The sequence below is a fragment of the Orbicella franksi genome, chromosome 8, assembly GCF_964199315.1.
Source record: "Orbicella franksi chromosome 8, jaOrbFran1.1, whole genome shotgun sequence".
Taxonomy (NCBI): domain Eukaryota; kingdom Metazoa; phylum Cnidaria; class Anthozoa; order Scleractinia; family Merulinidae; genus Orbicella; species Orbicella franksi.
In genome coordinates, this window is record NC_138152.1 from 24,232,174 (window position 1) to 24,246,085 (window position 13,912).

The 13,912-nt window shown below is 38.3% G+C and overlaps 1 long non-coding RNA gene across 1 annotated transcript; it reads left to right on the forward strand.

Moving 5' to 3' along the window:
* Positions 1-11,267: 11,267 nt before the first annotated feature.
* LOC145495308 (uncharacterized) lies at positions 11,268-13,710 on the forward strand. The gene is made up of 2 exons (XR_014050396.1): positions 11,268-12,607; positions 13,054-13,710. It is a non-coding gene; the product is annotated as an uncharacterized LOC145495308 (long non-coding RNA).
* The last annotated feature ends 202 nt before the right edge of the window (positions 13,711-13,912 follow it).

The following is a 13,912-nucleotide window of genomic DNA, read 5'->3' on the forward strand; positions in this document are numbered from 1 at the left end:
CGGCATGCTTTACGAGTCGTATCCAACACCGCCTGCGGGCTACCTGTCATGTTGCCTGTAAAAGGTTTCTCTGACGTTCAAATACGATCGCTTGGTCGCTGGAAATCCGATTATCATGCAATCATTCATTGTCAGCACGTAGCTGTTCTGCAATATCATATTATCGTTATTTTCTTTTCCTAATGCTTTTTGAATTACTCGCAAATGGTAAAATAAAAGTGAAATTGCTACTAGCTTAAACAGCCGACACTAATTACCAAAGACAAAACACACTTTAAAATATTATTTTTAAGAAAGAGAGCGCTGAATAATTCATCTTCTATTTAATAGGGATACAGCGATACTTCATAGTGCATATCACTTATTCTTTCCTTCGCGGACGTTTTAAGTATTTTAGGAAAATTTTGGAAAAAAGGTAAAAAACTAAAAAAGTCTGGAGAAAATTTGAACGAAATGTTAACGAAAATTGAGAAAATTGAAATAATGCTGCCTTAGCCCTTAGCTATGATTCTATAAGTAGATCTCACCGACGATAATCTTCCAACGTAAAGAAAATATTTCTGTGTGCAGCAAACTAATACGAACGCGAGACAAAAACTGCCATTAAAAGTTTCAGGATATAGTTTTTTGCGTGCTCGGTCTTCGCTAATATAATAGCGTCATTACTTTTAAGTAAGATATCATGGAAGAGGCGATTTATACTCGTCCGCAAGAATACTTTAACTTAAGAGTAACCCGCACTTTTCCTTGTAGCAATTAATTGGCCACTTGCTACGACATCTTTTTTTAGGGAGAAATTCAAAACCGTTGTTGCGAGACTTACCGTTCAAATTCTTTGTCTGAAGAGTTCGCTTGGTGTACCCAGCGGCCTGTTACAAGTAACAGTTTATATCAGGGGGAGTAATTCATTGCATATTCAATGCGTGAAGCATTCTTTACAGCACATGACAACGTTACAGTTGCTCGGACTCGGAAACAGTTTCGATTCCGGCTTACTCAACTCATAAGTATCCTATAAAAGTGAATATATGAAAGACCATATACTTGAACTGCGGAGGAACATGTGAACAAATGATTGATGATCGCAGTTATGCACACAACTTAAGCAGTTGTGAAATTAAAACCTGAAAAAAATTCAGACCTGAACGGGATTCAAACCCATTACCTCTGCGATACCGGTGCAGCCGTGCCGTAGCAACTGAGCTATCAAGCCAACTGGGAGCTGGTCATATTGTGAATTCGTAATATCCCGGCCGTAGATGGTGAAGAATACAAGTGATGAAAATATGTACTTTGAGGCCATTATTTATTTTTCTAATACTAACTGTATAACGCCTTTAGTACGGACTCCAGAGGCTAAGAACAAAGCGAAGTGCCTGCATCAGAGTAGTAGAGATTGTATGAATTTTGATTTTTCCGGCACAAAGTAAAGTGCCCAGCTGTACCAGAGATGTGTCTGTCTAGATATCAATCTGTCCGTATGGTTAGGTTCTAGTGCAGTGATCATGAGCCAAAACCAAATCCACTAAAATAATAAAATAGCGCATGTTTAGGCGCTGTGCTACAAACTGATATGATCAAAATGGTCAGAAGGTAAGAAACAAAAACAACCTCAGACTTAGAAAGCGAAAAACAACTTATTGCTTTGACCTCCATTCATTTTGCGTTTGACAAAACAGGGACGTGCAGTTTGTGTGAAATTGTCAAAACAAAAACGTTGGTTGAAAAGCTCGGTTTATGAAAAAAAAGTCATTTCTGAGCTTGGTTACTAAGCTTCGTCACGGTTGCCATCAAGACAAGCAAAAAATGCTAACCCTGTCACAAAATTCTAACGGCATTTTTTAAAAATATAATTTAGTCTTGAAACCATATTCTATTGCATTTTAAAGTCATAGAAATTCTGGAGTTAGAGAAAAACAAAATGGGGAATCAATAGTGATCTAATCGGCTTCACATATAGAATGAAGAATATAAAACCAGAAACCGTCACAACGTAGGATGATTTTTCGAAGGTGTACTATATTTCGGCTGGCCAAACCAGCCTTCTTCAGATTAGTTACGCATGAACTCAACAATGGATTAAGGTAAATTTGGTTTGTTCAATTTTTTGCCCAAATCGATGTGTAATTTGAGTCTCAATCAACCTATTTCTAAAACCATCACCGTATAAATGTGCGCAGGCGAAACTTGAAATTCTTGATATTTACAGTCTAAAAATTATACTAAAATTATTATTCACTTCGAAGACGAAGTGAACATTGCCGGGTGAATGTTCACCAATGTCCACTTTGCCTTCGGCGAGTAACTGTTAATTCAGTTACTCGGCACGTTTGAACAGCTCAAAAAAATACATTTTACATTTTATTCTGTCTGTCCGTTCCCGGCCCCTGTGTCATCAAATTCATAATTTAGCCCTGAAACCATATTCTATTGTATCTTGGGCCCCGACGGTTCACACTACATAGGAGAAATTTGAGAACGCCGGCTATATTTCTAAGGTAAGACATACTACCTCCCACACTAATTCAGAGAAAGTGTCCCCCGAAAACGAAGCTTGTCGAAAACGCTCTTTAAATTAAATGAGAGTAATTTAAAAACGCTGGCTTTGCGTACAAGTGTGGAGGAATGCATTAGAAAAACGCATTTTAAATGTCTGAGAACTTTAAAACCGCTAAAATCATCGGCAGTAGAAAAACTTAAGTGCAAGAGGTTATCGTTTTCAAAAACCTGCGTTTTCAAAACGTTTCCTGTCCACACTAAAACGTAAAACGGGCGTTAAAAATTCCTTTGGTTTTAAGAGCGTTTTCAAAAAGCTCCGTCTCGTGAAGGACTAGTGTGGAAATTAGTCCTAACCGTAGAAATAAGGCTTCGTTTCCAAATTTAATTTCTCCAGCGTAGCGTAGTCGGGGCCCAAGGTACAACAGAATATGGTTTCAGAACTAAGTTATGAAAAATAAAACTTTAGAATTTGAAGATGGGTATTAACGGAACGAGCACAGGTAACAAATATATAGAGATAGCAAAACCTAAAACCAGAGCTTCACAGTAAGTTTTCGCCATATGTGTGAACAAGTTCTTCTTTCGGTATTGTGTTTGTTCTACTTTTGTGTTTAATAGAGCCATGTAAGTTGGTAGCACAATGCGGTGGCCGCATAGGGTTTGCAGCCATTTCATTTCATCACAAAAACCAAATCTCATAATTGTTTTATTATACATTGTTTAAAAAAAAAAAAAAAGTAACGATAAACGCTTTATCGCACCGAACACAGTTTATTTTCAACAAGCCATGTTCTTAAGTGAACTTGACATTGCTCTTGGAAATCCTGCATTGCGCGCCAACCTACGGATTATTCACTAATCTGCGAGCAGATTAGTGAATAATCTGTAGGTTGCGCTGTTTCCCAGAATTAACTGCAGGCTTTTAGCCAATGAGAAGACAGATGGTGAATACAATGTGTAACAATGCAAATTAAGTGCAATTCAAGTTGCGCCTTTTCTTAGGACTGTTGTTTTCGTGAAGGAGTTAATCTATTCGCTCTCCGAAGGAAAAAAGGGTTTAAGATTGCAACAGGGCAACACGGATTGTAACAAGGCAAAGATGTTCAGCTGCACAATTCACTCGGATCACCACGACGAGTAAACAAACTTCGTACAATTTCTGCTAGCATGTACAATGTAATAGCCATAAGTTGAAATTAAAAAGACCTGGAAAATTCTTTGCAAACAAGTTCTAAATGCGTAGATAGCCGTGCTTCATTCTTGAACCAAAATGGCTTAAACTCACAACGTGCGATTGGATTAGGAGGATACTCAACGAAACAACTCGAATAGTAAATATATAAGCGGACCTCTTGTGCTAAAATATCCTGATTCTTTTGTTTGCATTGTGTCTACAATACACGTTTTCAAATTGTAAAGCACGATTTGATACTGCGGTACGAAGCCCGGGTGAACGCTCTTAGAGCGTCTAATTTGATCATGAGGAGCGAATGATGTTCAAGTCTCCATCTCAGCAATGGTCAAAAATATGCGCCCGATTTTCCATTGTTGATATTTAACACTGGTGATTACTGAAAATGATTATATTTATTCTCTAGATGCTTTCGATATTCGATATTCGAGAAACATCCACCATCCCCTGGACCCTCTGGCAAAGTAACTGAGACGACGCAACTTGATTCAAGTGAATTCATGTTGACCGAAAACTACTTCAAGCTGCCAACCACCACTTGGTTTTGCTTCATTTATCGTTTACATCTTCTTTCTTGTTTTTGGAACCGTAACAGATGACTTTGAACAGAATAGTTTATAATAAACGAACCTCTAGTTTTACGGCTGTAAATATTGTCAAAACAACAGTTGGAAAAATTATGCTAATTTATCCCTTTGAGTGTCTCAGTTGAACTGTTACCCGCCTGTATTCTGGATAACCAATCATCCCAAACACTTATTTTCAAATTTGCATTTGAAAACCAGAATTGCCGGAACGGTGACGGATTAACTGGTTTTCGCTGTAACGGATGACGTTGAAAAACATGTAATGGACACGTAGTCGCTCCTGCTGTTTGGCTGCTCATGTTTCTGTGTGAGCACTCAAAAGTTGTTTTATAATCGCAAAGTCGGTTGAAAAATATTTTACGAGTGATAGCCTGAGTGTCTTAATTCAGACCAACGTCTATCAAGCAAGACTAGTAACGATTGTTATCGCCATGCAGTTGTTCAAGTTTTTCTTTGTGTGTGCTTTGCTTGTGTGTTTGATGGAACCATGTGATGGTCGGGCGGTCTGTTGCAGGGGTCTAAAAAACGGATTAAGGTTTGTAGCCATTTCATTCACAGATGTACTGAAAGGCTCAGTAAACGCATAGGGGTTGGGTCGTTGCTGCATGGCTCTACTCTTTACACTCACCTAGGCATCTCAATCCGCCCACTTAAAAAAAAAGATGCAGTTAGAGGAGGCGTAATTATAAGCGGCAGCACACTACAAAATATTGGAAAAGTACCCTCAATCTCTTTTGTAAGCCTAAAGCTTGTTCACTAAGTCACATGTCTCATTGTCGTACGCGGTCTCTAATCTATTCGCTTGTAAGTGGCCGTCATTATCTGTGAACAGCAGCGATAAGGTAACTAATTAACTTTTCCCCATATATCCAGGAGAGAAGTGGAGACGAAAAGCAAATTATCCCAATAGTCGGGACAAAAACTCGATACTGGTGAAACAGTATTCCTTGGACACAAATCCTCGTCTTATTCAGCTATGTGTTTCTTATATTCTAGAGATTACTGAAAATGATTACATCTAATCCCTAGATCCAAGAGTGAAGTTAAAAAGGAAGCAGTTCAACTTAACGCCATTAAACGACCGATCTTTTCAAAGCTGAAGAAAGGTGGTGGCGTCCTCTCAGGCTAAATGGAAGACGACGCAACTCGATCAAATTCATGGCGTTGGAAAAAAAGTATATCGAGCCATCAGCGGCCGGTTATGCTTCATTTCTTATTGGGATGTTATTTCTTGTTTTTGGGACCACGAAATGGACTAGAGGGTAATATATCGGATAGTTTTCAGGTCTAATAAGTAAACCGATGGTTGTTGTAAACAGATTGTCAAACAGTAGCATAGCGACGGTAACTTCTCAAAGAAAATTCATTCCACTAAGGAATACATGATCCTATGCATCTTGCCTTATTGGTTAACGTACTAATAGTTTGAATCAGTTTAAATATGGGAGTTGTATATTAGGCAAAAGCAAGTACAGATTAACGTACAGATTAGTTGAGAGCATAAATAAGGCGATTTTTTTTGGTGGGTTTGATATCACTTTTGTTGACATAAATCAATTTGCTTTTAGAATTCATGTAATTTGGTTCAGTCGTTATCAAATAAACGGTTGAAATGTCATCAAATCACGAGTCGACACAAGTCGACATAGCCTGCGAACAGGCTCCCGGTGAGCCCCAACGAAGCGAGGAAGCCTGTAAACATTCTATTGATGCCGCCGTTCCATGATACTAGCTCCTGGTATCATGACATGATTGGTTAAATCGCTGATTGTTGACGTCTTTGAGATAAATACTTGACAGATCTTTATAAATATGAGTTTGACCGCCCTACTCGACTCTTACGGTTCATGACCATTGTGCATTTGCTGTTCCGTGTTTTAATTTTCGGTCCGTCTCGACCTTTCATTATTTCACAAGTGATTCCGAAGAGTGCTTTATGCTCTCTTATGAGAAGGAATTTTAAGTAAAGTGGAGTCGTTTGGCTGTGCTATAGCAAACCTTTTTAGAGGTCAAACACGCGATGTTGGACACGACTGCCAAAGCGTGCCGGAAGAGATTGGAGCTCATTTTCATCTGATCGCCGAATGGCAAACATTTCCACCCGCCGGAAGTGATGTGGAATTATGACTTATAGGGGGCTCGCTCGCTTCCGATGCTGAAGGATATCTGGAATGACATCCATATTAATTTTTCACAGGCCAAGTTACAGCTGTAGATGTCTTCCACTCGATTTACAAAGCTGCCATTTTCAGTGCGGAACTGCTGATTTTAGGAATTGAAGCTTCGCGGTTTGTCGAATCTCTGCGGTTGAAAGATAAATTATTTCCGTTTCTGACATCTTCTTATTCGATCTTAACTTGCCGGATTTGAAGTTACCCTCGGCACTTTCCTTCTTAGATATCTTGACTTGTGTGTGAAGTTCATCAGTGTATCGTTGGCCAACAAAACGGCTGTTCACAGATATTATGTTTCGTTCGACGCTAAGAGAGCTGAGAAGTAAAACCTACGAAGAAAAGTGTTGAATAATTCGAAATCAAAGCAATGTTTCGTTCTTCAAAACTTGTATAAAGCTTGATTAATCGAGTTTTATCTGCTGTACTTCCTCACTAATCAAAAGGAATCATAAACAGCTTGCTATTGAGAGATGGCTATTTCAAAATAACAAAAATAAATTGCAATAAATGGAGTAAAAAAAAAAAAATGTAATGGTAAATTGATCATTGTGGAAGTAGGGTATGGTTTGCTTCAACAAGCCCTAAGGTGAGGGCAATCAATGTAAGCGATAAAAAATAATTGTTTTAGTCCCCTGTACCAGGTCACACTTTCAGCCAATTCTTGTTCAACTTACCACTGAATCCAAGATTGAATATGTACTGTGTGTATCTATTTTGCAGTAGTCAATGTGATAAACACGATTTTGATTCTGCTCAACTTCCATGAATGTTTAAAGTAAAAGGCCTAATAATGACTTTGCCTCAGACATTGCCACTGGCAATATCAATGTTTCAACTGATGAGAGTTAGTTTTCTCTTCACCTAGTGCTTAGGCGTTGTGTGTAACTTGTATTTGCTCCAAGTGTCCGTTCCTGGCTTCTCAGAACATGTGAGGCCATGTAAAAGGGAAATTGGGCTCAATGGAAAGAAGGCCTGGTTGAGTTGCATGAGATGAATGTTTTGGACAAATAATATACTTCATACTAGTTATAGTGGTTGCAACTAAACTTGCAGAAGGGAGATGTGAAAAAGAAAACCTGACCTACGTCTACGTGAAAATAATAACTGAATTACAAACTATGCTTTTTAAACTGAATATTTCCAAAGTACTGACACTTGCACTAGCTCTTAAACTTTGGTATTTCCATGCTGCCTTAAAAGTGGTCACTTGAGTTATGTCTTTAAGTGTTCTGTTGTATTTATGCAACAGTTCGCATCGGGCTTAGTGAACGTTTGTGATTAGTTACCTCAACCACTCTCATAGGTTAAGCAAGCGAGAAGCGTAATCAGTATTTAATAATATGTTGTCAGTCCATTGTTTGAAGCGGATTTGTTCAGAACAAGGGACACGCATCTCGCTAGGAAGTCAGCTAATAAATCGTCAAGTTAAGAAACTAGGGGTTCCATAATGGAAGCGCAGTGCTGTCATCCGGAGAAACGGAGAAAACAAAAACGCCGAAAAGGCAAAATTGACCACATCGTATTCCTTTTTTCATATCTCGACAAGTATTTAAAGTTGTACATGTATAGTCAACTTTATTAAGTTCAATGCGTGAATGCAAAAAAAAAAAAAAAAAAGAAAAAGAAAAAAAAAAAGAGGAGTGAACTTGGTCTCAATTAAGCTTGTTTCAAGCCTGTTAAATCCCGTTTAATTACGGTTTTTAATACAGAGAAAAACGGACTTCAAAGCCTTCATCATCATCATAATCATCATCATCATCATCATTTATTTGCCAAGTAAATGATAACAAAAGATATTAACAATACTCAAAAAGCGGCGGAGAGAATTCCAAAAGAAACTGTCAGTCTTATAAGGTTAATATATTGATAATTTTAAGTTCTGCGGGCAATTCACTATTGGCTTTCACTATTATATGCAATTAGCTTCTAATCTGATTATTAAGAGTGATTTTTATTCAAAACTGTCTTAGCAATGAACAAAAATCAGCGTCTAATTCTGCAATGTGTGTATTCTACTCTGGCAAACAGAGCACCAGAGTGGAGTACCATGATAGGAACAAAACTATGTGCATCCATATAAATAGAAAACCAAGCAGCTTTTTTTAATGGTCGACACGACTAGCGGCATGGCTCGCGGTTGCGTGCGCCCAAAGACGACGACGACGACGACGACGTCGCACAACATGGCAGCCATGATCCAGCTAATAGCAAATCACGCAACCTTGGTTTACAACGTACACATCTTATTACATGTTTTGGTGTGTAGTATTGCTGTATATTTTTACGAGTTGTGCCGTATTTTGAGGAACCCGTGGGGCGAGTCAAAATACAAACAAGGAGTAAAAAGACTTCTCTGATATTGAACATCCATGGACATCCGTTATGGTCAATTGACATCTCTCAAAACAAGGTATCCCCTGACCTATATCACGTGACCATATCGAGGGCTCAGGTTAAGAGCTCCTCGAGGTCAAGTGTTTTTTTTTTTTAAGTTGACCGCTGACTAAGTAGTGGTTTTCGATTGGATCGCTGGCGCGTGTCAGGTTAAATTGTTGAAATCAAGGCCGGGTTGTTCGGAAGTCGATTAACGCTAACCCAAGGTTAATAGCTAGCCTAAATGTAACTGTTTCTTGTGTACAAATGCTTTTCACTGCTTTTGTTTTGTGCAGTTTCAGAAGAATATTAACAGAAAACATCGCTGCAAAGTTACAAAACTCAGTCTTGTTTTTCTGGGTTAGCTTAATCCGGCTTTAATCAACCCAGCTCAAGAGCTCCGCTTTTAGGCTTGGCTAAATCTATGTATTATTATTGATTGCAAGAGAGAAGTTGAAAAGGACGCAGATCAGTTTCAGGTAGCATCCCAACCGGAATGACCGCCTTGCGTTCGCGCCGTTTTAAGGCGACACGTTTTTTAAAAAAGTACCCGACAAACTATCTATTTTCTGGAAACTTAATAAATAAAGATTACCATACCATATTTATGGAAAGAAAAATAATAAATGCCTTGAAAATATAGTGATCGTTTTGCAAAGGCATATGGCTTGCAATATTCAGTTCCTGTGTAGTTGAAAGTGATCTAGAGGAAGAGACAAACATTTCGCCTAGTTCTTAAAACCTCTGTCTCAAAAACCATGTCGGCGAATTTTGATTGCTTGCCTGGTTTGGTTTCTACGCCCGGTTAAACTCTGACATTCGAAAAATATCCCTTCTTTTCCTTCATCTGTTTATCACTGTTGAAAGAATGGAAAAACAAATACACTAGATGACTATAAACAACTTTCATTTCTATTAAGTGATCCGATTTTTGTTGTAAACAGATTGTCAAATAATATCTCAGGAGATAGTAATGGATTTTTTGAGAAAGACAGTTTTTGGTGGTTCCATTATTTGCAGTTTTTGTATAAGGGAATTTCTGTCTTGATCTCGGGCCACTCAATAATTACCGAGGTGTAAATTAAGTAATTTAGAGGTCCGTCAGCTCAAGCCAATTAAATTGTCAAATAACGCCACTTTTATCGCAATCTTTTAATTTTTTTTTTTTTTTTTTTTTTTTTTTTTTTTGTACAAATTCTGAAGAAAATTGAATATGTGGCTTTTAAGGCAAGCTAAAATTTGAATCTGGGTAGACCAGATAGCTCGGAAATCGGCCGTTAACACTCGAATCCTCAGAGGGTACATGTTGTTTAGCCCACGATCAATATAAAAAAAACCCTCTTATATGGTACCGAGGCTTTCTGTCAACCTTATAAATTCGGTCTTGTTTTCTTTGTATATGAAGTTAAATAGATAAAATAAATTACAATATTTAAAGAGGAAGCGCCATCAGCCTTATCCGGTTTTCATGCGGGTCCTCTCTCCTAGTCGAGTTGGAATTTGGAGATGTTAGTTTTTGTGGAGGGAGGAAAACCGGAGAACCCAGAAAAAATCCCTCGGAGCAAGGCAAGAACCAACAATAAAATCGACCCACATATGACGACATGGCGAATTCAAATCTGTGACACACTGGTGGGAGTCAAGCGCTCTCACCACTGCGCCATCTCTGCTGCCCAAGTTCTTATGGAAATTACCAGCAGACAAAGGAATCTAGAATATTTGCAATTTCGGGCGAAAAGCTTAGGGGACAAGTTTAAGCTTTAATGCACCGACCGTGAGCTATTACAGCAAAAGAGAAAATAATCAAGCTCATTTACAAGGACAGGTAGCGAGAAAAGAACTTTACTCAAGACAGCTCCTCGAGGCTTCAGTTGCTTTTATTTTTTATCGAATATGTAAGAATTTAAAATTCTCGTTAACAAGTCAAACGAAAGTCTAGCTGGCCAGCTGGACAGCTGTAGTAGAGTAAGTCACTCAACATCGATAGAACGAGTAAAGCTTTTCACTTCTTCTTGCGAAATCAGTCTTTGTGCACATTTCTAAATGAAAAGTTTTTCCTTTATCATGTATATCTTCATTGTCTTCTTCATGAATTCCTACTCACAATGCATGACTGACTATTCTTGATTTATCTTTACACAATAGCTGACGATTATTTGCAAGTCCATAAGTCCTACTTTTAACGGCAATTAGGGCAGAAACACACGGATTGCATCAACACCTTTCGAACTTGAAATTTTGCCAAAATGTTTACACGGTGTTTAGCTTTGTTAACTTTCCTTCGAAAAAACAAATTGCATAACGAGACTCTTTTGACCATCTAAATCATCAAGATCGTTTAAGATGATTGTTTTTTTTTCTGTAGACTAGATCCGACTGTTAAGCGAAATCAATCTTTGTGCACATTTCTGAATGAACAGTTTTACCTTATCATATATTTCCATTGTCTTCTTCATGAATTCCTACTCAGAATGCATGTCTGACTATTCTTGAATTCATCTTTACACAATAGCTAACAATTATTTGCAAGTCTATATGCCTATTTTTACCGTCAATTACGGCAGAAACACAGGAATTGCGTCAACACCTTCAGAACTTGAAATTTTGCCAAAATGTTTACACGGTGTTTAGCTTTGTTAACTTTCCATCTAAAAGCCACATTGCATACCGAGACTGCTTTACTGACCACCTACATTATGAAGATCGTTTGAGATGATTATTTTTTATTTAGACTAGATGCGACTGTTTAGCGAAAAACACGGATGGCTCGAGCTTGTTTATTTTACCGTCCTTTAAGATCAGTTGCATGATCCGAACTCTGTTAATTCAGTGGGGTTTAACTCATTTCAAAATAGAACAGAACTGAAGTATTCATAGAAAATCGCTTCGTCGGCACGTTTTATATTTGAGTTACTAGACGTAGTTGGAATAAGCAGTCGTAAAATGTGCTGTGTTTTTCGGGATTATTTTGCCTCAATAAATTTTCTCGAACACTTATCTAACGTTCTCGTTCGTCTCATCTCTAAGCTTGATGTCTTATTTCTCTTTCTTTCCTTCTTTTTTTTCTTCTGCCATTGTATTCCAGCATAACATTGCCCAAGTAGCCTGCAGATATTCTCGGCCACGTGTCGTAGTTGCGCGTGCCCTTTGACAACGTTATGAATCGGCTCATAAAAAGCAACAGTGCGGTCAGACCACCCACTTCGTAATTTCGTAACGATAGTATATGATTGGTTTTCGCGCAAACAGATGACGTAACGCCCCTGATTATAAAACAGTCGCCACTCCATCTTGTTGTTCAGTTGAATGTTAAGCATTCAAATCAGTTTTGTAGCCGTTCAAATTGGATTGGCTCGCTGCAGTAAGTATTTTTCAAATGCTTTTCCTAGGTGACCCCATACGGGTCCCTTCGGCAGCTAGAGATGGACTTAGTTACTAGAAGGGCATCTGAAAACTGACATGTCTAGCTATGTTTGGAGAGGTGGCTTGTAGTTCGAGATGCTGACATGCTGTCGACTCTAGTTGTGATATTAATAACCATGAGTAATGAAATGGAGTTGCACCAAACATGTTCCTTTTGTTTAATTAGGGCTTTGACCACTACCTATAACGAATTAAAATGTCTTATTTCAGACCAGCTTCTAGCAAGCAAGACCGTTGACAACTGTTATCGCCATGCGTGGGTTCAAGTTCCTCTTTGTGTTTGCTCTACTTCTTTGTTTAATGGAGCCATGTTTCGTGGCAGCACAGGATGGCAAGGATAATTGCCACGGTCGCATAAGGTTTGCAGTCATTCCATTTTCTGTCCTTGTGTATGAAGCGAGGACTTCAATTTCCTAGGTACGCTGATTTACTATAATTTCCTAGCTTCTGTAGCTCGAGCTCTCTTCCCTGAGCTCTGTTCCTTCGCTCCGCCCGCTCAACGAATGGTGAAATCAGAAAGGGAGGAAGGCGACAGGAAGCTGTAATAAAATTACAAAGTTGCTTTCGGTTCTATGTAGTAATGAAGCTTTACAGCCCCTGAAGTCTGATGTCTTTGTTATAGACGGTTTCTAGTTTCTACGCTTGTTAGTAAACATCAATATTACTGTACATGGAAATAGTTTCTCATCCGATTACAAAGAGCGAATAATGCTCAAGTCTCTATCTTAAGTTAGCAAAGGACACAGGTCGGTGTGTTCGTATTCAACGCTAGTGATCACAGAAAATGATTATGTTTATTCCCTAGATGCAAGAGAGAAGTTGGAATGAAAGTGGGTGAGCCCTACACCAGGATTAAGCGGTCGCTGTCAGTTTTGATGTTCAAGAAACGTAAACTACATGTACCCCTAAACCCTCTGGCTAAGCAAAAGACGACGTAACTTGATTAAAGTGAATTCAAGTTGATGGAAATTTACTTCAAGCTATTAACCACCGGTTGGTTATGCTTCATTTATCGTTTAGATGTTCTTTATTGTCTTTGGAACTATGATATAGACTTGATGACTTTATATACGGAAAAGCTTACTATAAATGAACCGATAGTTGAACGGTTGCAAACAGATTGTCAAATCATACAAATCATAGATCAGAAGATAGCAATAGGGATACTTCTTTAGCTACAGTGTCCTGTATGCTGCAACCACTCCAAAAGTATAAAATTGGTTGTGGTTTCATTATTTGAAGTGTTTGTTTATGATAAGTTCTGTCTCTAGTCGCTCATGAATTCTCAATTTGTAATTTGTAAGAATTTATCTAATTGTAATGCGTTTTTGACTACTTTTATAGAAAAGGCGCAATATATAAGTAATAAATGTCGTTGTTGTTGTTGTCATGAACTCACTGAGCTGTAAGGTAATTAATTTAGGGCTCATGCAGGCAACACAAGTTTAATTGAATTGCAAAATGCCACCCTTATTCTGTAAACAACTACAAAAACAACAATAAAAACGTTGAAGAAAATCAAAGATGCTGCCTTTTGGGCTAGTCAAACTATTGGCATGAGTAAGCTAGAAGGTTCTGACAGCGGAGGGTTACACAAGTATTTTAGATGTGTTGTCAATGGATTTTCGTGGCATCAAGGCTTTTAGTCACGCTTCTACATTTCG